The 25,727-nt window shown below is 46.2% G+C and overlaps 1 protein-coding gene across 1 annotated transcript in view; it reads right to left on the minus strand.

Moving 5' to 3' along the window:
- LOC135366757 (FERM, ARHGEF and pleckstrin domain-containing protein 2-like) overlaps nt 1-25,727 on the minus strand; it is a 74,374-nt gene that overhangs the window by 46,452 nt on the left and 2,195 nt on the right. The window lies entirely within an intron of this gene.

Genomic DNA, 25,727 nt, shown 5'->3' on the forward strand with positions numbered 1-25,727 from the left:
CCAACAATCAACTCAAATGATATCGCTGTGTGCCCTGATTTGTTCAAAACGGTGGGCGTACGCCTTTTTTGTGACACTTGTGTGGTTCGTAATTGTCACAAAAATGGCGTACGCCTCCCGTTTTCAGCAAATCAGGACAGATAACGATATCATTCGAGATGATGGCTGGCTAGGGGCATGCTATGCGGTGAACTCAAAAAACAGAACTTCACTGCATTGCATGCTCTGCACCAACGATTGCGACGAATGATAGAGTTATCGCTTCTGATTCGAAGAGACAGTGGGGCGTATGCCTTTTTGCGTCAATTTGAGTATATATGACAATTGACACAAAAAGAAGTACGCCCCCCTCTCTCTTCGAATCAGAAGCGATAACCCAACACTCTTAAAAGTGAACTTCACCGCATAGCATGCCCCCTTGACTAGCCAACCATAATAGCGAATGATATCGTTATCTGCCTTAATCAGTCGAAAACGGGAGGCGTACGCCTTTTTTGCGACAATATGAACCGCATAAGTGTCACAAAAAAAGTGTACTTCCCCTGTTTTCAGCAAATCAGAGCTGATAACGATATCATTTGAGATGATGGCTGGCTAGGGGCATGCTATGCGGTGAAGTTCATTTTTAAGAGTGTATCATTGGCAAATGGGTAATCAAATGGTGGGCGCGCAGAGCGTGCTATGCTGTGAAGTTGTGTCTTTCGAGCGTAAGTATCGCATGACAGGGCATGCGACAGGGCTTTTTTTTCTTCTTTTTTTATGTGTCGTCTGGATCCGCGGACTGCCCCATCCAAGTATAGAGAACGCAAAGCATGACTGCCACGGAACATAATGCCAATTCATCGACAACCTTTCCGTTTCTTGTACGCCTGTCTCATTTCCTGACGCGCTTCCCATATCGTCTCATTCTGACAGAGAGATCGATACTGTGACGAGATGTACTGCAGTACTATAACACTGACATAAAGCATCGGCAGCGTACCCATCGTACTGTCTTCTAGACCAATTATGTTCGTTTCGATAGAAAGCGCCGCTATGCGACACAGTCAGGAATCATGTCTTGTTGATATGTCCTCTCCACGTCCTCCTGCACAGCCTTTTTATTAATGTAGGCTTCTGTTTCGTGGACGGAATAAATATGACCGACAGAGGGACTTCGTTTGCGTAGCGATAATAGCTCGATTCTTGTGGATTACCGAAATAAACCAAAGCAGGACAACATCTTGGCCCAATATTGGCTGGATATTGGCAATACTGGTTCAATGTTGGCCCAGTATTGCAGATACCCGGCCAATATTGGGCTAAGACGTTGTGCGGAAGAAACGTCTTGTTCTGCGTCTCCACGGGGGGCATAGTACCCCGTACTACTACTACGTCCTCCCTCTCTTGTTGAGAGAGTGTAGACACAGGGGTAACAGGTGTGCAACACCAGCGGCCTGTCATTGGTCCCCTCAAACGATTTGCGCAATCCTCGTGGGAGATGATTTGAGGAGGCCAATGACAGGCTGCTCCAGTATTACCACGATTCTTGACAAGTTTCGGTTTCGTCAAACGGCATGTCCTTTCTTCGGCATGTGTCTTCTACCCATGGGGAATATCCCGCGGCTCAGCCACAAGGTATTCCGTAGCAGACTGCTAGACCGTAGTCGTCTGCTAAGCACACAGTACGTCAGTCCCGATATTCCGGTGTCGTGCAAGTGCACGGGACGAGACGCGGCGGGCGTTCCGCTCCGTGGGCAGCTTTTGCTGTTTCTTCCACTAGAATATTTCGGGGAAATGCCTCTTGTGCGAATACACGGTAGATGGGATATTCCCGTCCACAAACAAAAATGAAGGAGGAGCATGAATGAGCTTGGATCACGAACAGTGATACTCGAGGCACTCCTAAGAATGCTGAACACACAAAAAAAGGGGGGGGGAAGAATACGGAAGTACAGTAGCTTCATTCGCACGCTTGCCTTTTTTAGCCATCATGCCGCAGAAGAGAAAAGAAGGCAACGCCTCAAAGCGGGATGTCGCAATCCCGCGTGTTACGCGGCAGCCATAGTAATCTAATACCGCAAAGTCAGAAACATGTGGGATCGGTTCGGCATGCAGCAGTAATTACGTCGCAACATCTAAAAGCTTTCACAGCACTGGGGCGTCGAGCAGGCGTTGTATTCTGACAAAAACGGACACTCTGTGTCCGCTAATGCGCACATCGTGACATTGTTTCGTACAGAGCCATCCCGAGAACGACAGTGCGGAAGTGCCACTACGGCTCTTTAAAAAAAAAAAAAATCGTTAATTTACTTCGTATTATAAATGAACCTCGCTCAATGACTCAGTGCGTAAAATATCAATGCCCGGTCAATGCGGTTACCTTCGTATGGGTTTTCCTTGTGTCCAGGACCTCTTACGTACCCATTAAAGTATATTACATGATCAATTTTCATCGTATAGCTGATGATGTACCACACTGCTGATTCATCGTGCATGAAGTTCGTTGTATATGATACCTTATTACCTCACAGTATCATGGCTTTTGTGTTTTTTTGTTCTAAAAGTTATGTACACTCGCGATGCATTACACTATTGCTGTAACCCACACCCTCATGTAATGTCCCTCAAGGGACCTTTGGAGGTATACTGAAATAAATAAATACATTTACATTACGCGAGTTTCCACGAATTTTCCAGAGAACACACGTACACTCCTAAAAATGAACTTCACCGCATAGCACGCTCCTAGCCAACCATCATCTCGAATGATATCGTTATCTGCTCTGATTTATTGAAAATGGGAGGCGTACGCCATTTTTGTGACACTTATGCTGTTCATAATTGTCACAAAAAGGCGTACGCCTCCCGTTTTCAACAAATCAGGGAAGACAACGATACGATACCATTCGAGATGATGGTCGGCTATGAGCGTGCTATGTGGTCAAGTTCATTTCTAAGAGTGCAGAATTTAGAAAAAACGGTAGGATTCTGAAGATACGAGATTTAAACCGCAGGGACGGCTTTAAGGCGATATAAAATCCAATTACTGCCAAGCATATGCGAAATCAATAAATAGTACGTACATAACACCCGAAAATCGGCGCTAAAAATGGGCAATAAACGCGATCACCTATACCGCAGGCGCGATGCAGCATGCGAATAGCCCATGAGCCTAAAGCATGAATAATGACCTTAAACAAATTAAACCGCGACGCGACGGGACGATGCATACGGAAAGAGGAATTGAAAACGTTTTTCAGAATGAGCGTAAAGGCCAAAGTCATTTAGAAAAAAGCCTCGCTACGGAGCCAGAAATATAAATGGCCGTTTTCTCTTTCTCTATGACGTCTTTATGGAGCTCCGAAAGCATTTTCCACGGAAAGAAACGAAAGAAGAACGGAATATATGTGTGGTCCACATTAATGTTAATTAGAATGGATTATGTAGGAGGAGAAGGATATATTATTGGAGGTGCAGGGAACGAAAGCGCTGGTATTTAACTGGGGTTTCCGGTTTTCGGCGGATATATATTTTCCGAAATTCGGCGGAAAAGAACGCTGATTTTGTGGACAACTAGTTACGGTGATAACTTTTCTGACGTTGCCACCCGCGACGAAAATCGGCACAAAAAAGAAAGAAAGAAAGCCACCTGGAAAACTACAGCGTCTCAGTGGCGGTATTCTGGGACAGGTCAGGCCAAATTGCTGAGCCTAGTGACGGCGGTTATCGGCAGTTATTCGGTTTCGCCGAAGGCACGAAAAATTTATCGGCGAACAGTCGGGATTCTAAGGGTGATTTTTTTTTTCTTATTTCGTGTTAGCGCCGCGAAGCAACTGTGGCTATGAGCGGAGTACAGATGTGGACAGATGGAGAGAGGACAGCAGGAAAGGAGTGGGAGACAGGGGGGTTAGTATGCGTCCTGGGGCGACTTCAGGGGGAACTGTGCCGACATTCGTCTCGAAAGTCTTCGGAAAACCCAGGGAAAACCTCAGACAGCACAGCCGGTGGTAGGACTCTAACACTGTTAGAAATAAAAGGTATTAATAAGGTATAATAATGTGCTCTTATACCTCTTTTATACCTTCTGCTTCAGATATATACCTTTGGAGGGTATATAAGAGGTACAAATTTCCTATTTATACCTCCAACCCTTCTCAAGGGTATGAAAGGTATAAAGGAGGGCTAACGTACCATATTTATACCTCATCACCACGCGTTCATATCCAGTACCAGGAATAGATCAGGCTATGCCTTTCACGGTATATAGATGAGGCTGCTTATGCCTTCTGTTTCTTCATACCTTTATGGTTTTTTATACCTTTACTTCCGCAGCGTGCTGTATCACATCATTATTATTTTTTCTTGAGACGGTATCAGCTAAGTTAAACGGATATTTAACTAAGAAACACAGACATCAGTACAGTGCTATCTAAATCCACATGGTAGAACGTGAAGAAAAAACAATGTACAAGTTTCCGGCGATGCAGAATCAAAAATAACAAAGACGGTTAAGAGCATCAACTGTTTACTATATACATAAAAACAAGACTTTCGTGCAGCCTACTGCACGAAATTGATAATAATAATAATAATGACGTGACAGAGGACGTTGCGGAAAAAAAGGTATAAAAAAGCCTAAAGGTATAAAACGCAGAAGGTTAAAGCAGCCTTACCAATACTTTGAGAGGTATCGCCTCGGTAAAGTATACCTGGTTTCGGGTATAAACATGAAGTGACACGACACGACGACACCATACGATAGCCCTCCTTGATATCTCTTTTATACCCTTGAGAAGGGTTGGAGGTATAAATCGGAAATTTTTACATCTTCTATACCCTCCAAAGGTATATATCTGAAGCAGAAGGTATAAAAGTGGTGTAATAGCTCATTATTATACCATATTATTTATACTTTTTTTTTCTAACACTGCAGTTACAAAAATGGCGGGTGTATGACAACCCATACCTGGCCCAGGCTGTCCAGCACAGGGAAAACAAACAAGATGGCGATGTACTACCCGTAGACCCCTACCTTCTTTCGACACTGACCAATATAGAGGACGAAGGCGGTCAACCCATATCGTGTATATTTGAAAAGAAAAATGCGACGTATATATTCTGGTTCACGACGGTACAGTTTCGCATAGAGAGCCCCCAGTCTGCTGTATTTGTGTCGCGCAAAGGCGTGCAACACATGGCACGGATGGAAAGGAAAACATTTCTTTTGCATCGCGAACTCATTACGAAGCTGGAGGAACAGCAGCTGCTATGCATGGGGACCGTCTGGTTACCGGGGCAACGTCTAACGGTACGTTCGACCAGCAAGCACCTGGTTCCGAGAGTTCTCCAACTATACGTCGCATCGGCTACAAGCACACCTGCTTTCGACAGTCAGAGAAAGTATTCCTTTCCGAATGAGTCGGAGGCTCAATATGCGTTTTTACGTACACCCTAAGAGGAAAAAAAAAGTAAAACTTTCTACCCGTGTGGGTAGAACTGCGCTGCAACCAGAATTGTACTCAAACGAGTAGAACTGCGAGGGTACAAACGGTTTCTACTCCTATGAGAATTGGTAGTACAACAGTTGTTCTCAAAACAGTTCCTATAACGTAATTATATATATACTGTTTGAGGAAATCGATCCATACGTCCATAGGACTGCAGCTTCATCTGCTACACTCTTAAAAATGAACTTCACCACATAGCACGCTCGTAGCCAATCATCACCCCGAATGACAACGTTCTCGCCCTAGATTTGTTGAAAACGGGAGGAGGAGCCTATTTTGTGCCATTATCCACGGCACAACATAGGCTCTTCCTCCCGTTTTCAACAAATCAGGGGCGAGAATGTTGTCATTCGGGATGGTGGTTGGCTAGGAGCGTGCTATGTGGTGAAGTTCATTTTTAAGAGTGTAGTTCTACCTAGCGGGCTAGTGGGCGGCGTTCCGTTACGTTATCACTCTTAAAAATGAACTTTACCGCATAGCACGCTTTTAGCCAACCATAATCTCAAATGATGTCGTTATCTGACCTGATTTGTTGAAAACGGGAGGCGCACGCCTTTTTGTGACACCTATGCTGTTCATAATTGTCACAAAAAAGGCGTACGCCTCCATTATTCAACAAATCAGGGCAGATAACGATATCATTTGAGATTATGGTTGGCTAAAAGCGTGCTATGCGGCGAAGTTCATTTTTAAGAGTGTACACGTGAGGCTTATCTGCACGAGATGCACGTGCCGCAGGATAGGACTGCAGATAATTTCGGCTACCTATAGCGTTCTTTTGACGTCCTTCGGAAATCTCTGACACACGGTGCTGGAAGCAATGTTTACCACCCCACATCGCTATCGTCCTCGGCCGGCTTTGAACCTGCGATCTTGAGCTCAGCAAGCCAACACACGAGACCTTCTTTTTTTATTTTTTCGGTCAGAAGGAAGAAACTGTCGAGGCCGGTGTTGTACCTCCCCATGATAAGTGATGACCCCTTGTGAAATGATCCCCTTGATAAGTGAAGACAGGACTGGGGAAAGGGAGGCTCCCGCTTACACCCAAAGAGGGGAACGGGCGCGCCGGTTCAACTCGGCCCATACAAATACCGTCGTTCTACCCGCATGGGTAGAAAGCCTCTACCTCTTTTTCTAAGGGTGTACGTACAACTTCTGTGGTCACGTTGAGCACAGCATTTCCAACTCAGTTTGTGTAAACTTCCTCCTATACGCTCTAAAAACAGAGCTTCACCGCATAGCACGCTCCTATATAGCCAACCATCATCCCGATTGACAACGTTCTCACCCTTGATTTGATCAAAACGGGGGGAAGGGCGGGGGGGGGGGGTACGCCATTTTTGTGGCAGTGATGAACTTCATAATGCCACAAAGGTGGCGTACGCCCCACGTTTTCAGCAAATCAAGGGTGAGAACGTTGTCATTCGGGATGACGGTTTGGCTAGGAGCACGCTGTGTGAACTCCATAATGGCAAACTTTGGGGGGGGGGGGGGGGGTAGAAACACATATAGACATGTTGTCTATGTGTTCACCCACCAGCTTCCCTGAGTCTATGCAAGTTTATCTATGTGACGAAGTTCATTTTTGAGCGTGCATGCGAAGTTGGATATACAAAACAACACTCTAAAAACTGAACTTCACCTTTTGGTGTCAATTTGGACATATGATAGTTGGCACAAAAAGGAGTACGACTTCCTCTCTCTTCGAATCGGAAGCGCTAACCCTATCATTCGCAGCAATGGCTGGCGCAGAACGTGCTTATGCGGTCAGTCTTACGTGACGTATACCCTTATATGCGAATGTGGCGGAGATTTCAGTTGTTTGTTTATCAAACAACATAACGCAGCCGCCCCTGCTATTTGTTATTCTTCTTATCTCGCTGTAGTGAGTTTCAATGTCTTTGTTAGGCAGTACAGCTTGCATAAGTGCAGTTGATAAGGAAGTCGTTCGGCTTTGATGGATAAGGTGTCACATATATTCCACTTTAAAACGTGTCGCTCTGTTGAAAGAAGGCAGCGGCGCCTTTGTCAAGTTGCAATCTAGCAACCTCGGGCCTTGCCGTCCATGCCGAGCAGAATAAATTCAAAATTGAGTGAATTTTATTTCATTTCAATACTGTTTAGCCCCAGGGGATAGGAACAGTGGGATCTGTATACCTTTAAATGGGGCTGTTCACGCATACAAGTGGTTTACGTGTAGCAGCACTCCCAAGGCAGCACAATATATTGGCCTAATATTGGACCAATATTGGCAATATTGGCCAAATCTTGGACCGACATTGGGCCGGCATTGCCAATATTGCTCCAATATTGGGCCAAGACGTTGTGCTGCTTGGGTCACAATAGATGATCATTAATCAATGGGGATTTGTTGGGGATTCGAAATTAAGTGTTGCACAGAAACTGTGTATGTACCATCCCTGATAAGATTTATATGGAGCAAATAAATTGTTCATTAGAAACACAGTTTCCCCGGCTAAGCACATTCTAAAAACAGAGCTTCGCCGCATAGCACGTTCTGCTCCAACCATTGCCACGAATGATAAGGTCATCGCTTTTCATTCGAACAGACACGGGGGCGTACGCCTTTTTGTGTCAGTTTGGATATACAATAATTGTCACAAAAAGGCGTGCGTCCCACTTTTCGAATTAGAAGCTCCGAATCAGAAGCGATAACGCTGTCATTTGGCAATTATGGTTTGAACAGCGCGTACTATGCAGTGACGTCTTGTGCTGTCTTTTCATGTTACTTATTTTTTTAGTACAAGTGCCCACGAAGCGGCTAAACCGATCCAAAAGTAGTCACAATAACAAATAATGCAATCGGACAATCCCAAATACACTAGTTTTCTTTTATTTCTTTTTTTTCTTCTTAGAGCGTGCCGTTTTGTGTTGTTATTACCCCCTCTCTTGACACTTGCACAATGATAGCAACAAACTGACAGAAACGTCTTATACCCTAGTCAGACGGCAAACCTAATGCCGTTAGCGGAACGCCGTTACTTCTCCCGATAGCCCAACCATAATTTCGAATGGCATCGTTCTCTGGCCTGGTTTGTCGAAAACAGGAGGTGCACGCCTCTTTTGTGGCAATTATGAACGGCATAATTGTCACAAAAAAGGTGTACGCCTCCCATTTTCAACAAATCAGATCAGAGAACGATGTCATTCGAAATGATGTTTGGACTATCGGGTGAAGTAACGGCCGTTCCGCTAACGGCCTTAAGTTTGCCGTCTGACTAGGGCATTACTCTAGCGTACTATCAGCGAGCCTCGGCAGAAAATGTGTCATTACACGGTCCCTCATAATAGAATCATTCTCGTTGAAGGACACGTTCCTCGACGGGCTGCGCAAATCGCACTCGTATAATATAGCGCCGTGAAGCACAGAAAGCAATGCCGAGGCGGTACGACAGTATAAGCAATAAGATGTCGCACGTAAGGAGGGTTCGATTCGTTGTCCGCAGCTGTCGTCTTCCCTTTTACTGTCCTTCTGTTCCGTATAATCATGACGTAATCCCCATTGTGTCCCTACTTGGTTGTGCTGCAAATTTGCACAGTCCTTGGATTATTCCTTTCTGTCTTTCCTTCTTTCTTTATGTTCTCACATGAGGACAACTGAGAGGAAGAACTTTTTCAGACGCGATATTTCGATTTTTCAGCACGCCAAGAAAGCACGGACGGACGCACTCTAAAAACAGAGTTTCACCGCATAGCACGCGGTATAGGGTTATCGCTTCTGATTCGAGGTGAGAGTGGGGGGGGGGGGGGGGGGGGGGGGATGACGAAAATGACATACGCCCCCCGTTTTGAGAAAATCAGAGTGATGTCACTACGGATGATGGTTTGGCTAGGGGCGTGCTATGTGGTGAAGTTCATTTTAAAAGCGTACACTGTAAAAACTGAACTCCATCGCATAGCACGCTCTGCGCCAACCATTCCCACGAATGATAGGATTACTGCTTCTGCTTCGAGGAGAGGGAGACGTACGCCTTTTTATGTCAATTATCATGTATCCAAATTGACACAAAAAGGTGTACGCCCCCCCTCTCTCTCTCTCTCCGAATCAGGAGCGATAACCCTATCATTCGTGGCAACGGTTGGCGCAGAGCTTGCTATGCTGTGAAGTTCAGTTTTCAGAGTGTAGGGGTAGGAAGCGGGGCGACCTCCATGTGGGAGAGAGAGAGAGAGATAGGGTAAGCAAGTGGCGCTGTTACGGACGGACGGGACAAATTCCCACCACCCCCTAGAAAAAGAGCATCTACGTTTATAACATGCTTCCGAAGTACAGATCTTTCGACGTAAAACACTACGAGCAGATCCGGCCTATAGGAAGATACCTCGTCCCGCGAACATCGTAACCTTATAGACATCACGAAACGTTCCCGGAAAGCGACTCTCCAATTCCCAAGAATCCCGGAACCACACTGTTGCCCCAACAGCGATAACGGAACAGGGCCGACGCTCATCACCCCCCCATCTAGCGAACGGGAAGGAATCCTCCGCTCCAACTGTTCCCCATCATCGATTCCTCAGGCTTCGATCACATATTATACCATCGTGCCGTGCAGCACACCGGACGCCAGCGCGGCTGCCCGAAGGAAGACAAATAGATGAACGTCAGCGACCGGTCGTCGTCGTCGCTCGTCGGACAGAAAAAAAAAGGGGGGGGGGAGGTCATCATCGAGGAACGGCGACGGTGTCCATCCCACTCATCGTCCCACACACACACGCACACACACGTGAAGACGGAATCACAAACACTATAAGAAAGGAGATAAAAAAAGAGCTGCAGTCGCATTATGGGGACACAAAAAGGAGATGACGGCGATAAAAGTCGATTTCCTCTTTGGAGAATGATTATTTGGAGTCGAACGCGAAAAGGTTACGTCTCTTTCGGAGTCTATGATGACCGGAAAAAGGTTTATTTTATTTCATTTTCTATTTTTTCGCTGCAGACAAGCAGGCTTGTGGCTTCAGTGGTTCGGGCTATCAGGGATTTGCGCAGTCTTTCCATCTCAGGGGGTGACATCCGCATCCTGCTTGCTTTACGGGCTTATTTGACAGTTCCTTTTTTTTTTTTTTTGCGGGGGGAGGGGGGCAGTAAGGTATATCGGGGATGTTATGGGTGTGTGGGGCCACTAGGAGAATCCTTGGGTGCTATGTTGTCCTGATGCAATTAAAAATTTCGAGAAGAAAATGTGGTCATGCAGAATGACCGATCACTCTAAAAACAGAGCTTCACCGCATACTACGCTCCTAGCCAACCATCATCACGAAGGACAACGTTGACTCCCTGGATTTGATGAAAATCGTGGGCGTACGCCATTTTTTGTGGCAATTACATGAACTGCATAATGACACAAAAATGGCGTGCGCCCCCCGTTTGCAACAAATCGGGGGAAATAACGGTGTCAGTCGGGATGATGGGCTGCTGCGAGCGTGCTGTTCATTGTGTATTCATTGCTGTGCTGTTGTGCTGTGCTGTTGTGCATTGTGCTGTTCATGGTGAAGTTCATTTTTAAGAGTGTGGCGAGGTAGAAAATCCAGCGAACCGGGGAGCAGGAAAGAGCCTCAGGAGGACGGCCGATGTCTCGAACAGAGACGCTTCTTCTTCTTCTTCTTCTGTTCTTCTGTGCGCCCAGAACAGGAAGAACAGTTTCAGCTCGAGATGTTGGCGGCTCTCCTCCTGAAACCCTCCCCTTAGTTGTACGTTGTGACACTTCACCGCATAACATGCTTCTATATAGCAAACCCGAGCCCATCAGCCCGAACGACATCGTTCTCGCCGCTGATTTGTTGAAAACAGGAGGCGTACGCCCTTTTGCGACGCTTACGCAGCTACTTTACTTGTCAAAAAAGGGGCGTACGCCCCTCCTTGTTTTCCACAAATCAGGAGGGATAACAGAATTATTCCGTGCAACGGAAGCCTCCAGCTCTCGTCTCAGTATCATAAAAGAAAATGGTAAGATAATAAAAATAAATAGATAAATTAGCGTGCTATGTGGTAAAGTCCTGTTTTTAGAGTGTACACTCTTAAAAATGAACTCCACCGCATAGCATGCCCCTAGCCAACCATAATACCGAATGATATCGTTATCTGCCCTCATTTGTTGAAAACGGGAGGCGTAAGCCTTTTTTGTGACAATGATGAACCGCATATAAATGTCACAAAAAAAAGGCGCACGCCCCCTGTTTTCAGCAAATCGGAGCTGATAACCATATCGTTTGAGATGATGGGTGGCTAGGGCCATGCTATGCGGTGAAGTTCATTTTTGAGAGTGCACTGTCATGCAGAAAAGTGAACACCCTCCATCTAGACGGAGGATGAAACCATGCGCGTCGCTGAAGGCTGGGCCCAGACATTGTAAACAGAGCGTGGGCAGATGCACGCGTTGCCTCAATAACATACGCAAGCTCCCATGCAGCAGCCGCTACACGGATTATTGGACGCCCATATATTTTCCTCCCCGAAACGAAGAGCCCGAGCTAACGATTCCCGTGTCAGCCGCATGCTTCCTTTGGCCCAGGTTAACCGTTTTAGCTAAGTATAGCCTGTTAAAGTTCCGATGCGCGTATCCCAAATGTTCGTTTATGCTCGCGTTTCACTAAGTACGCCTCATTAAGGACACCGCCAGGGGGTATACGGCAACAAATGCAGCATGGGAAATTTTCTCCGTAATCAAAAACTATACGTCATATAGGGAACTATAAAAAAGTTTTAGAAGAACATACAGGACGGTTACGGTTGTGTAACGCGAATTTCAGCGGTAGCTGTTGTGTGTGGATGTTGACACTTTTATTGCTGATGTACAGGGTGGTCCACCAACCATGGTAGAAATTCATAGTTAAAAACGTAGGACCCGGAGAGACATGCGGTCAAGGGATTTTTTTTCTGCCAATAACTTTTGCCACATATCGGTAACATTTTATTTCATTTTAATTGACGGAAAGTTAATTTCTTGAATTGAACTCCGAAATTTCCCAAGGCGACCTAACGTTTACTTTGAGGAAATGGGTTCCCTGCAGGCTATTTTGTTTCTAAGTGTCTCCTCAGGGATAGCTCTCTATTATATAGGTGAAGGTTCCATAAGGTTATCCTGCGTTGTTCTTCTTCTTTCCTCTTTTTTTTTTTTCGCATTCCTTGTGCAAAGCATGTTGCTGCCGTAGGTAATGTGCGAACAACAAATGAGAAAATAAACCATTCGTACGCAGAAGGAACACGTAGCGTAGTTTGCGGAACACGTATGTATAGATCGAAGACACGGGAATCACAGCTGGCACCTTTGCTGTTTGCCCGTCACGCACAAGAATTTGCAAACGTGCCTAGATTTGAGAATGTGCTATTTCTATGTCTGTATTTCGGACAACTGCTTTATTTCTGCGTTCTAAAAGGAACAGCAGCTTTAGTGCTATCTTCGGTTTCGGCACTCCCACCAAGTTCGCGAAATCCTGCCTGCTTCGTTAAGTGCTTGAGAAAAATGCAAGAGACGGTGTAACGTTTCTACACGCTTGACTCGTCGCGTCGTCTTAAGGTAAAAGGTACAATGTACGACATCAGCGCACAGCTCAAAGTTCCGAAAGAACAACTGTCAAGCGCGGTCGACAAAAGCGATAAAAAGATAAAAACACTGAAACTACTGTTTATTAACGTAGAAGCTTTCTTGCCAGTAATCTGCATTGCTTCAGGTACCGTACCGTTAATAAACAGGGTAGTTTCAGTGTTTTTATATTTTTATCGCTTGTAAAGAACTAAGCTAAAATTATGGAAGAACTATGCTGAAGGTAAAGAACTAAGCTAGGGGGGGGGATATATTTGTTATATTTAAAAAAAAAGGAGGGAAAGGTAAGCTAGGAATTATGGAAGAAATATTCTGAAAGTAAATCAAGCTAAAGCTCAAAGCTGAAATGTCAGGACAAATTGGAATTTCGTACAACGTTTATCAAAGCAAGCTTTGCAAACCATGCTTACTGAAGCAGGACACTAGAGATTGTAACCATGTGGAGTAACGTAATATATTTTCGTCCAGCGTTTATCAGTGATTTCTTAGAGATACATCACATCACGCCGACAGATATATACTAAACGACCTCACTGACATCAGCAGTTTCCATGCTTTCCATCCAAATATTCTTTCGGAACAACACTAAGGTTGCTATAAAACGGTTCAGCAGAGCGCGAAATAAAACGGTACTCTCGCCGCATAACCTCTCGGACTTGGGGTATACCTGGCGCTGTGAAATTTACGTTGTGTTACTCCGGGACAGTGAAAGGCCGACTCATACCCCGGCCTCTCCGAATAAGACCAGCCGTGAGTCACTAAAATATCGAGGAACTAAAAAAAAGCACTCTCGTTTGTCGTGCAGACGTCGTCCTGTGGATCCTTCCTAGATGCAAGAGCAAGGCTTTAATAAATAAACACGGACGGAAAAAGAGCGGTGCGCCTGCGTTCGCCCCGCACACTCTCATGCAAGTATACTTTCATTTTTCATCGCTTGGAACCCGAAACCTGAACGTCCGATATACCTTGTTGTTGCGGAAGGCCATCGAAATGGACGAATGTCTCTTGTAGAGAGCGGCAAGGAAGCAGGCGAGCTGGTGATAATTATTGATCTTCATAAAGAACCCTGAGACTCCTGTACAGTGTGTTTGTTTGTTTTTTTTTTTTTTTTTTTTCAGTCTCAGGGTTCGTTATGAAGGTCTCTTGCTTGCTCTATACGCAAGATGCGCAAGGTACGAACCCCCACACCCTAAAAACAGAGCTTCACCACGAAGCACGCTCGTAGCCAACCATCGTCCCGAACGGCATCGTTCTCGCCCTTGATTTGCTGAAAACGGGGGCGTACGCCATTTTGTGGCAATTATGAACAGCATAATGCCACAAAAATGGCGTACGCCCCCCGTTTTCAGCAAATCGAGGGAGAGAACGTTGTCATTCGTGATGATGGTTGGCTAGGTTCTGTCTGGGTGCTTTCCCCAGACACTTTAAGACGAATGTCGGCACCGTCCCTGTGAAGTCGGCCCAAGATGCACTGCGATAGTCGTGATGTTTCACACCTAAGCGTGGCGGACAACGGCAAGCAGTTCCATATCATCGCCACCACCACCGCCACCATCATTTTTAAGAGTGTATATTCTCCACCACCAGAAGCATGTTTTTTTCTTCTTGTTCTCCTTCATGTTCTGATTGACTGGGTGGCGCGATACGAAAACACAGACGACGAGAGAACAGAATGGAAATAAAGTTAGTTGCAAAGCTACCGCCTATCCTCGTCTGTTCTCTCTTCGTCTACGTTTTCCTATAACGCGTTTCCCAGTCAATGACGTCTTCCACACTACATGTTCTCTTTTTCGTTCTTCTTTTTTGCAGTTTTTTTTAGTTCCCCACTACACAAAAGGACCCCGACATATCACACCACATTCCGTCGCCTAAGCTGACTTTAAAAAGGGGGACTGGAGAAACTCGTCGCCGTCTCTTTCGCACGCATACTACCCATTTTTCACGGTTGATCTGCAGGGAGAAGACGGCCATTTTCACGAACTTCCGAGCACGCCTAATCCACTGTCTGGCTTATGGGCGAAACGATCCAATTAGATGGGGCGCGTATATCGTGGTGGCGTGACAGATCGAATTGGCGGGAAGCCATGCAGTGGCCACACGCAAGGATCGCTTTAGAAGCGCTTGTAAAATTGGAAGGTGTGTTGTCTCGGTTGCACGTGATTCTTTATCGTAAAGTCTGCCGTGTCCGATTAGAAGGGCGTTGTTAGTCTTTAGCGTCGTGCTCAACATAGTCCACATAAGAGTGCGGGTAAACGTAATACGTTTAACCAGTGTTAGTCACTCCGGTATATAAATACTACCGAAAGCAGCAGCCATGCAGTTTATGTCGACTGCGTTAGTTTAACAGCTTTATTGTAGCTTGTAAACGCGGCGCCACAAGCTACGGATGTGACAGGAGAACACTTAATATTTTTAATTTGGTAGCAAAATGGAGGAAACGTCTCGGGGCGACGACTGGTGGCGAATAATCCCCAATTCGTCGAGCAACAGTGATCTATGTTCCCGACTCACTTGCTGCTCCTGATGGCTACGTAGCCAACTTAATTTGTTTTAGACCAAGTGTACTGCGCACGCAATGTAGCTTTTCGCCGTGCTTACGAACTATCCATGCGCAGTTGGTTACCACTTCGACACAGTGTTGCCAGTCATCTTCAATTTTAATTCTCTATTTAAAAAACTATGAGCGCAATTGGGACGAAAATTGTGATTTAGGAGCGCTAGGGACCCAGGCTATGGAATAAATAAATCTTCTGAGATTGCAACAGTGGACTGGAGGATTCTCTTACTAACCCTGTTACGTCACTGTACGATACTAGAGTCACTAAATCTATGTGATATCATGCACGTAACTGAAATATTAGCGACTTTTCTCGGCTAACTACAACTGACAACAACAACAAAAAAATATATATCGCGCGCTGGAGGATGATGGCTTAACGTAAACAAAATACTGTTGGACGTATAGATTTTAGATACTTTTCTAGCGCATAACTAAATTAGGATTCTCATTTGAGAGTCTTTATTTTGTGAGTGAAGCAGAAAATTAGATTTTCTTTGTCATCTTGCGAGCGCTGCGGGAAAGCCTCTAAGGCCCAAACCGAAAATTTATCCTCGTTTAACTGATGAATAACTGAAATCCATCAGCTGAGGCATATTTCACGCAAATTGAACAGCTCCATGAGGCGCTATACGAGTTTAAAAATGCATGGGGAACCCCACAGAGGCTGATAAGTGTCGCCTTCCCCTACCCACTTCCTTTTTATTTATTTCTTATTTTTCTTTTTTTTGCAGGCCCTGTCCCAAAGGAACGAATATAGGAGTGTCTCTCCTCACCAACGCCTCCGTTGCGCACAGCAGAGGAGTCGATATGCTCCTTCGCGAACGTTGTGTCGTTACAAGCGTTCTACATGTCACTGGTGTCGGGATTCCATTTCCAAAGACCTGTCTCGCAGGGAGCGATTGTGCGTTCGTAACTCTGTCGCGCACCTGTCAATCAAAACAGCAGTGACTTTGATCCTGCGACGGCGACATATCGTGGGTCCTGTTACTGTATGCGCAAGCACGCAAGGTAAAACCATGCAGCGCGCGAGAGACAGCCGAATTCGTACACTGTTAAAACAGATGGTAACGGCGGGTGTGCCCCCTCGTGTTTTCAACAAATCAGGAGACTGAATGGTATCATGCAGAACGGCGGTTGGCTAGGAGCGTGCTATGTGGTGAAGGGAGCGATGTAGAAGCTCGAGCATCGGCTCCTCGGGTGTTCGAAATTAAACTGTTCATTTCTGGCCAAACCTCTGGTCTTCCTTTCGCTCTCTTAAAACAGAAGTCGGGAACCTGACTAAACACAGTTTCCTCTGAAGTCGGCCCAGGACGCATACTAACCCCGCTGTCTGCTTAGCCACAGTTGCTTCGCGGCGCTGACACGGAATTTAAAACTAAGGAACAAAAGGGGGATTAATGTCAAAATAGGCTTGTCGTTGATGGCCACACGCCATACACAGAAGGCCAATCATTACACAGAATGGTACTGGTATTATTCCAGATTTGTGGAAAGCGCGAGGCGTACGCCTTTTTGTGTCAATTAACGTAAGAGTATACAAGTGCCACAAAAAAGCATTGGCATGCCGTTTTCAACAAATCAGGGAAGAGGACGACGTCAAGTCTAAGTGCCATATTTTAAGAGGTTGGGTAGAAAAATATAGCCCTTGTACACCAGTGCTTGGGTGCCGGCGCTTAGGTTCCCTATTGTATAGAACTCTCTAACGGCGTGATAGAAAGGTGGAAATGACGTTGCTGCAACAGACACGTCCACATTTCACGTAGGAAAAAAAAATAAATGTTTCGAAGGGCTTTGAATGTGACCTATTCAGGGGCCGACTCGAATGACGTTACTATATTGCTGCAGTCATATAAACGAACGATCGAAGAACGGCATTTTTCCAAATCAAACACACAAAAAAGGGCAGTAATCACCACATATGCCGTACAGGAGCATGTGAGAAGCTATACGCTCCATTTATATAACGTACACTACAGCCCACTTTCAACCAGCTCTGTACGACAATGGCCCCATGAGACACAGAAGGATGACTCGGGCCACGGTCGTAATGTCGCTGAATTACACCTGGACTGCCCAACTGCGGACGGCGACTCCCCCACAAAGAACAAAGGCCGTTAGCGAGCCAATTACAAATAGGGGGAAAACAGTGACTGGGCCTAACGGTCACGGGCGGCATGGCTCATCGGTCTAGGAACCCTTTCGACGCGCGGAGTGGTGGCGGCGAGGCGAGATAAACCAAGGAGATGAGGTATAAGAACGACCAACGAACGCGGGCAACGCGGGAGATATTCGTGAATAAATAACGCGATGGAAGCAACTAGAGCGAAGCCACTCGTTAACACATATATACACGCTTCTGAGAGAGTGTGCCTCGTTTCGGTCCATGGTTCTTTGTACTGTGTGGGGCCGTCAAGTGACCGCCGGGCAATCCGCTATTGTAGCGTCATTTGCGCGTATCCGTCTACACGACGCCAAGTGTCACGTGATGAACGGTTTCTGTGAACGTTCTATCGTTCGTATGTGATACGTCTGAACTTGAAACGGTCTTCAGGGTATAGAGGGCTGTAAAAGTGTGCCTGGCCGGTACAGCAATTATACTAGGAATGCAGGTAGAGCATCCTCACACGCTTTAAGACAAATGTCGGCACAGTTCGCTGTGAAGTCGGCCCAGGACGAACGATTCCCCCCCCCCCCTGCGATAGTCGTGCCCGCATAGGCGTGGCCGACTACGGCAAGCAGTCCCATGCATCACCACCACCCAGCGGGACGAACCGAACCGGAACCGAAACCGAAAGCCGGAATTAACCGGAATTTTTAGCTGGAACTGAACCGGAACTTACCGGAACTGAACCGGAATTACTTGCGCCATCTTGGAGCTGAACCAGAACCGACATAAAAACTTTGGTTACCGGTTCAGTATACCGGTTCGGTTCGGTTCGGGTTGGTGTGTGGTGGGGGTAATATGGGGATTCGAGGGGTCTGCCTGCCTAGATTGGGGGCACGTTGCTCGGTGAAGGGATGAAAAGGATGAAAGAGAGAAGGGATGAAAGGGGGAAAGGGATGAAAGGGTCGAAAAACAGAAATAAACGCATAAAAAACGTAACTAAGAGACCTGGTATCATTTCAGTGGCTACCAATAATTTTGTAACACGTTAGAAACTCGAACCGGTTCCGAACCGGTTTACAGCCTCTGAACCGGTTAATCGAACCGATATATGTGAACTCTGGAGCTGAACCGAACCTTTATGGCCGAACCCGAAACAAACCGAAAAACGTTTCGATTCGACGCTCTGCCACCACCATCTGTTTTAAGCGTGTATAAGGCTCAGAAGGGTAGGGTAATCATAATGGAAGGCAACTGTTCTGAGGCTTGAACACACAAGCTGACAAACGCAACAAGAGCCTCAAGGTGTCTAAGCTGCGCATGTGTAACGCAATGCGCATGCGCGCACTCGTCCTGTAATCAAAGGGCGCAGGCTCAATAGCTGCCGCCGTCTGGCTTTTTCCGAGGACAGTCGCATCTCGATCACGGTGTATTTGAAGGTCGTTGCGTGTCGTAGGGTGTCGTAAAAGTGATAAATGCGAAATGTACGATCCCCGTAGTCAAAACAATGCAAACGGCGGCGAGCGAATCAGAGCGAAGAGCGGCTGACACCATAGGTCACTGCAGCGTCGCATCACGGTCTGGGGAGCACCTTCTCTACTGAACTTTGCAACACCGCCATTTCCATTATTTTGACTACGGGATCCGTACAGTTTAAACCTTGTAACCTTGATGCTCGTTGATTTTGAAATTGTATATCAGGATAGAATCGTCATCGAAGTTTTTGTGGAAAACATGCTGCTCTAACTGCTCTGCACCGAGTGGCTGCTGCACTGAATGCTTTTTATAAAGGTCCACTAGATGTGCAAAAACATCGGTATTTTAAAGATCGATAAATATGGATATCAGAAGCAGCATATGGTTAAAATACCGACAATTATGTCGATATATGTATATATATATCGATATATATATTGATATATATTGATCTGATATACTGATCTGATTGATATTAATGTATAATAGTATGTTTTTCCGCTTTCATAATCAATCAATCAGCACTGATATTATGTACCGACATACATCGCTATCCGCGTTTATTCGATAAACTATCGTTAGTTTTAAAACATCGACGCTATATCGATTGCGAAAAATATCGATACCGTTCCACCCCGAAGTTCCACGCGTCCGTGGACGTCAGACATTCTCCAACACAACATCGGAGGAAATGCCCGTAAAACAATAGGGCGAGGAGGTCGCAGCCCATCCTCAGAATAAAACAGTACCGACACACCGTACATCATTCCGCTCGCGAAACAAAAAATAGTCGAATAAAAAAAGTAAGGCAAATAAAAGAGATAGACAGGTTAGAAAAAACTTGTCGTCCAAAACTTTGGGAGTAGGAACAGAGTTCCCACTATATTCCAGTAAAAAGGAGGGAACCCCGCAGCCTTCGCTTAAACGGCGAGGCACATCATAAATCTTCGTACGTATCTCTGTGTATTATTATTCGTTCGAACGCTGTTTCGTTCGTCGAACGGAAATGCCGTTCGGACACATGCGATATTGCTATGCAGGCTCTTTTGTCTTTACGTGTGCCTATATGTTTTGTATATTTTCTCCGCTGCACTTTATTACCGTTACTTTTACGTAATAAGGAAAGCATGTAATACACTCTTAAAAATGAACTTCACCGCATAGCACGCTCCTAGCCAACCATCATCTCGAATAATATCGTTTTCTGCCCTGATTTGTTGAAAACGGGAGGCGTACGCCTTTTTTGTGACACTTATGCCGTTCATAATTGTCACAAAAAAGGCGACGCCTCCCGTTTTCAACAAGTCAGGGCAGATAACGATATCATTCGAGATGATGGTTGGTTAGGAGCGTGCTATGCGGTGAGGTTCATTTCTAAGAGTGTAGGTGAACTCATGAGGGTATGCACCGTGTTTTCCGATGTTTAATGGGCACTCGTGTATAACGCGCACCCCTAAAAACGGGTCGAATTTGAAAAAAAGTTCCGTGTATAACGCGCACCGCAATGTTGCTGCGAGCTTCTGTACAGCTACACTGTTATAACAGATGGTGGTGGTGGTGGTGGTGATAGGGCTTGCCGTTATAACAGAACTTCACCACATAGCACGCTCATAGCCAACCACCATTCCGAATGATATAATTCTTTGTTATTGATTTGTTGAAAATGGGAGGAGGCGCCTTCTTTTGTCCGAGGTAGGCGCCTCCCCCCTGTTTTGAACAAATCAAGACCCATAATGATATTATTCGGAATGATGGTTGGCTAGGAGCGTACTATGTGGTGAAGTTCTGTTCTAACAGTGTACCACTATACACAATAAACCAAGGCGGTGTATAATATATGCATATGCTTAGTTTCGCGTCCTTTCTCTATCACGCCAGCTTTCTGAAATGAATTCAGGATGATTGACTGCTCAATAGCATCCTTAAGCTAAGCAGCATCATTAATTTTGATGAAGTCCAGCATCCTTTCGCCGGCTTTGTCAGCTGACCCTAAGAGATTTGTGAGAAACAGTCACAGCACACCCTGGAAGAGGCTAGAATTTGTACGACACAAACCAGAAAAGGAAATCTGTAGGAAAATACTTCCGCGTATAACGCGCGAACGCTCAGGACCACTTCAGAGCACTTTACTGTATAACGCGCGCGTTATACACCGGAAAATACAGTATAGTTCGAGGTTTTTCGGCGCAAGGGCTATTTGGCAAGCTCGTGAAACTCTTCAAAGGCAACATGGCTTTCCATCTCTTTGGAAGCCGAAGCTATATACACAGTATTTCAACACGTTTCAGTGTGAGTGTCTTGTCCTATGGTACAAACTTTCGTGGTGTAACTTTCACACCGTACAGAAAGGTGTTCTTTGACACACCCTCGGTGTATTCGCCAAAAATGAAATTTCCAACGGCATATTCTACAGCAAATATCTTTCGTGGAGGGAGGGAGGGAGGGAGGGAGGGAGGGGGGGGGGCTATTACATTCCAAATATTGTTTCAGATGGGCGTTTTGCACCTTTTTCAACGTTGTCATTCCACTTTTCACTCGAGCCTGCGGAATAAAAATAGGGTGCACACTGACGCACGTACCCCCCTTGTATATTGAAAGACTCTCGCCCCTTTCTCTCACAAAATTGTTTGGTCCCTGGCCACATCCAGCCCACCAACGCTCACCCCTCAAAGCTCTCTTCACTTTTCTGGATACCATACAGTCTTAAAAATGGACTTCACCGCACAGCACGCTCCTACCCAACCATAATCTCGCATGATATCGTTATCTGCTCTGATTTGTTGAAAATGGGAGGTATACGGCGTTTTGTGACACTTATGTTGTTCGTAATTGTCACAAAAATGGCGTAGGACCTCCATTTTCACCAAATCAGAGGAAAGAACGATGTCACTCGAGATGATGGTTAGCTAGGAGCGTGCTATATGGTGAAGCTCATTTTTGAAAGTGTAGGGCTTCGACCCTTATTGTGAAGGAGTTCATTGTTTCATTCCCCGCATCACCACCAGCAATGGGGTAGAGTATCGCCCCTGGCGATGCTGCCCCTGTTGCAAGAAAGGGTACTGCACCTGAGACAGGTTGCTTTCGAACGCCCAACATCTTACGAACGCGTTCCTGGCGAGGCTTCTTCGACAGCTCGGCTCCCAGCGGTACGCAAGAGGTCCGAACAAGTTAGCGAACCTTAAAATGCGCAGTATCGAAACACGAAAAATACGATCGCGGACCCAGTAGCCCTTGTGAAGGTTCTCGCGAAGTTAGAGTCACTAAATAGGGATTCAGAGTACCGCATTCTTTTTCCGTGCCGGAGCCGCCGTTCGGTGTACGCGATTGGGCCGTTCGTGTCACGTGATTTCTCCTTCCAAGAACTCGGCGTCCATGTTGAGTCACCTCCATGCAAAACCGGTTTCCTGGGTTGCGAGCTGGCTCGACTGCGCGTTGTTGTTGTTCTCCACCGGAGAAGGGGGAGAGTGGCGTCCCATTGCTAGGCAACGCAGCCGCGCCGGAAACAAGATGGCGGGCTCGCTCGCCGGCGTGGCTCAGTGTCGCTACTCTGCGCCCTATTAGGTGACACTAGGCGAAGTCTCACGTTACTCTTGTTGCGCGAAACGAAGCTGGACCCATTGTCCTTCCGAAGAAGCCATTCCCGCAGCGTCATCAATGTGACATTCAAATGCGATCTGTCTTGACAAAGGCAGACACAACACGAGACGAAAGACTACACCCGCCCGTTCTCGTCATGCACTTGTCTTCGTCATGTTGCATCCGCTTATCAACGCTGGCACACATGACTGCAGCGCACTTATGTAGCAAGGTTACGTCGCAGAGCTCCTCGCACTATATGCCAGGCATGGCATTGCCGAGACAGTGCTCTGAGGCTCTCTGGCCGAACACGCTATAGTAGCTGCCGTGATATGGAAGATCGAGAGCGCATCCTTCTCCATGACCCGCACGCACTCTAAAAACAGATGGTATAGTGGTGGTGCTAGTGAAAGAGGTCCCGGTTGTCGACCTCACAGTGGTGGGCAACGTCACGACTAACGCTCTGGGGGAATGTGCGTTCTGGGCCGACTTCTAAGGGAACTGTCTGACAGCGTCTGAGGAAACCCAGGAAAAACCCCAGCCGGCACAGCGATTCCAACCCGGGTACCTCCCAGTCTCAGGTTCGAATCCCGGTGATGGTACACTCTAAAAAGAGAACTTCACCACATAGCACGCTCTTAGCCAATCAACGTCCCGAACGACATCGTTCGGCCCCCTGATTGGTTAAAAACGGGAGGCGTACGCCGCGCGCTTGCCACAAATCGGGAGCGATAGAGGTAATCATTCCGTGGTTGGCCCCATCAACAATGGTTGGCCTTCACCGTGCTATGTGGCGAAGTCCTGTTTCTAGAGTGTACAGCTCGCGTCAGAGTTAACTTGAACGCGCCATTCCTGCCTGCGGACCCTGGTTGTGCTTAGTAGAAATAACGGGTGTTTTGGAAATATATTTACAGTGAGAAGGGTGACCCCGGTTATGAAGGCGTCTTCTGCTAGGTGCCGCCAGGGTGGCCTCTTCCCGCTTCCCTGGCCGGAGCGGTGTTCAAGTTAACTTTGACGCGAACCGTACCGACCTTCCAGATGCACACATTCAGTGTTTCTAAATCACCCATATCGCCTACGTCACCCATATCGCTCTCACCGTATATTTGGTGTTTCATAGTTATTGTGCCGTGTGATTTGTAGCATATCCAAGTAACTTCCACGTTGTCGACGTTAATAGTCATCCAAAAAGCATATGGCAGCGAACGAACGCGGGAACTTAACTTCGAGGGACCTACAGTATGGCGGCGATGTGACATCGGGGAATAAACCCTACTGAATAATGGCCGTTGAAGCATGCAACTGGGCATTGTGGGGCTTGTGTTGTGTTTGTCCCTCTATGTTTAATTGCCTCACCCTCTACAATGCTCCCGAATGTTCGGCGTGTTCAAGTTGTACAAGCTATAATGAACGTGGCGCAGTACATCAGAACACAAAACACGAATGCTTCCTTCCTCGAAATGTTTTCTGAATGTCTTTAGACAGGTGTTTCGTTTTTCAGTATGAGAATGCACTGTGCCAGAATAAATGTGTTTTGTTGCAAACTAACGCAGAAAACCATAGTGTTGAAAACAATAAACCATATTAAAATAAGAAAGAGCACCTAACGTGCCAGATAAATTAGCAAAAACAAAGCATAACAGAGCTCAACAAAAGCTGCCTTTCATTGCTGTGGAAACTGATTGATTGATTGATTTCATTTTAAAATCTGATTCAACAATTTTTGTATAAGCATGAGGCCAAAGTACATGCTGCGTAAATTACAGAAAAAGCATGCCACCTTGTCCATCCCCGTATGTGCATGTTCCAGAATTACAGCTCATTAACACCGAACATGTGCAGCAAAAACAGGGTCACAACCGGGGACACGAACCGAAAATGCACACACATCTCGTAAAAATTACGTCAGCAAGTCAAACAGTTCCAGGGTTACACCCTCCCAGCATGCCACGTCCCGTACACGAATCAATTTCGACACGTCAGACCCTATTAGACAAAAACAAAAAAGGCCTTTGTTTGCGAGAAAAGCACTGCGGGGAGAGCACACACGTAGAGATCGGTAAGAATAACGTATCACGAACAAAAAAAAAGGGACACTTTCAGGGCATGCATTATTTATGAGTTAGGCCCTCCTTCCCTTCTTTGCACAAATGTGGTGCGAATTGAAAAAAAATCTTTGGCGGAGAAAGGCAATCCGCAGCTCCGCCCTCCCTTCCAGAATACGGTATTCATCCGTGCCGTCCTCCTGGTCGCACGTACGTCTCGAGGAAGGAGAACGGTTCTTCGCCACCATTATATATCCAAAGGAGAGATATCAAAAATGTAATAGCTGCAGGTTATACATAAACCAACCAGCAATGCAGCCATTTACTGCTCTGCACGCAGTAAAACGACGTGACCATGTGCCAGGCTATAAAGCCAGTATAAAGCCGTACGCTGCAGGACGAGATGCCCCTCACTAGGTGCGGTGAGGAGGGCAAGTTGGTGCGAGCCCACAGTTGAATAAAACAGCACGCAAGCGCCGCGTTGTCCGTTTTGTGCGTTCTTTTATTCAACTGCGGAGACGTCCCTCATCGCAATTTCTCTGATCGAGCTATTTTCGTGATAAGTACTCGGGCCAAGTCCACTCGTGGTATCGGTACAAATGTATTGTCGCAATGACTTATCGATGAAATAATTCCCTACATGTGACCATTGTACGTACGGTGTACAGCTCCGGTCAACCTTAATAATGACACTGAAAAAAATTCGGTCTCATTTCCCAGCACGATAACAGCCACCCTTGGAGCAATGGGGAACATTAAGTGAACAAAGTCGTTGCGTTAAACTAACATAATAATTTTGTCCAACTAAGATTTCCTCATCACCCCAAGGATTGCTGCAATCGCGCTCAGGAGCGAGGCCACAATTTTTTCAGTGTTATTATTAAGGTTGACCGGAGCTGTACCTATATCATACCG

This window comes from Ornithodoros turicata, chromosome 8 (genome assembly GCF_037126465.1).
Source record: "Ornithodoros turicata isolate Travis chromosome 8, ASM3712646v1, whole genome shotgun sequence".
NCBI classification, from domain to species: domain Eukaryota; kingdom Metazoa; phylum Arthropoda; class Arachnida; order Ixodida; family Argasidae; genus Ornithodoros; species Ornithodoros turicata.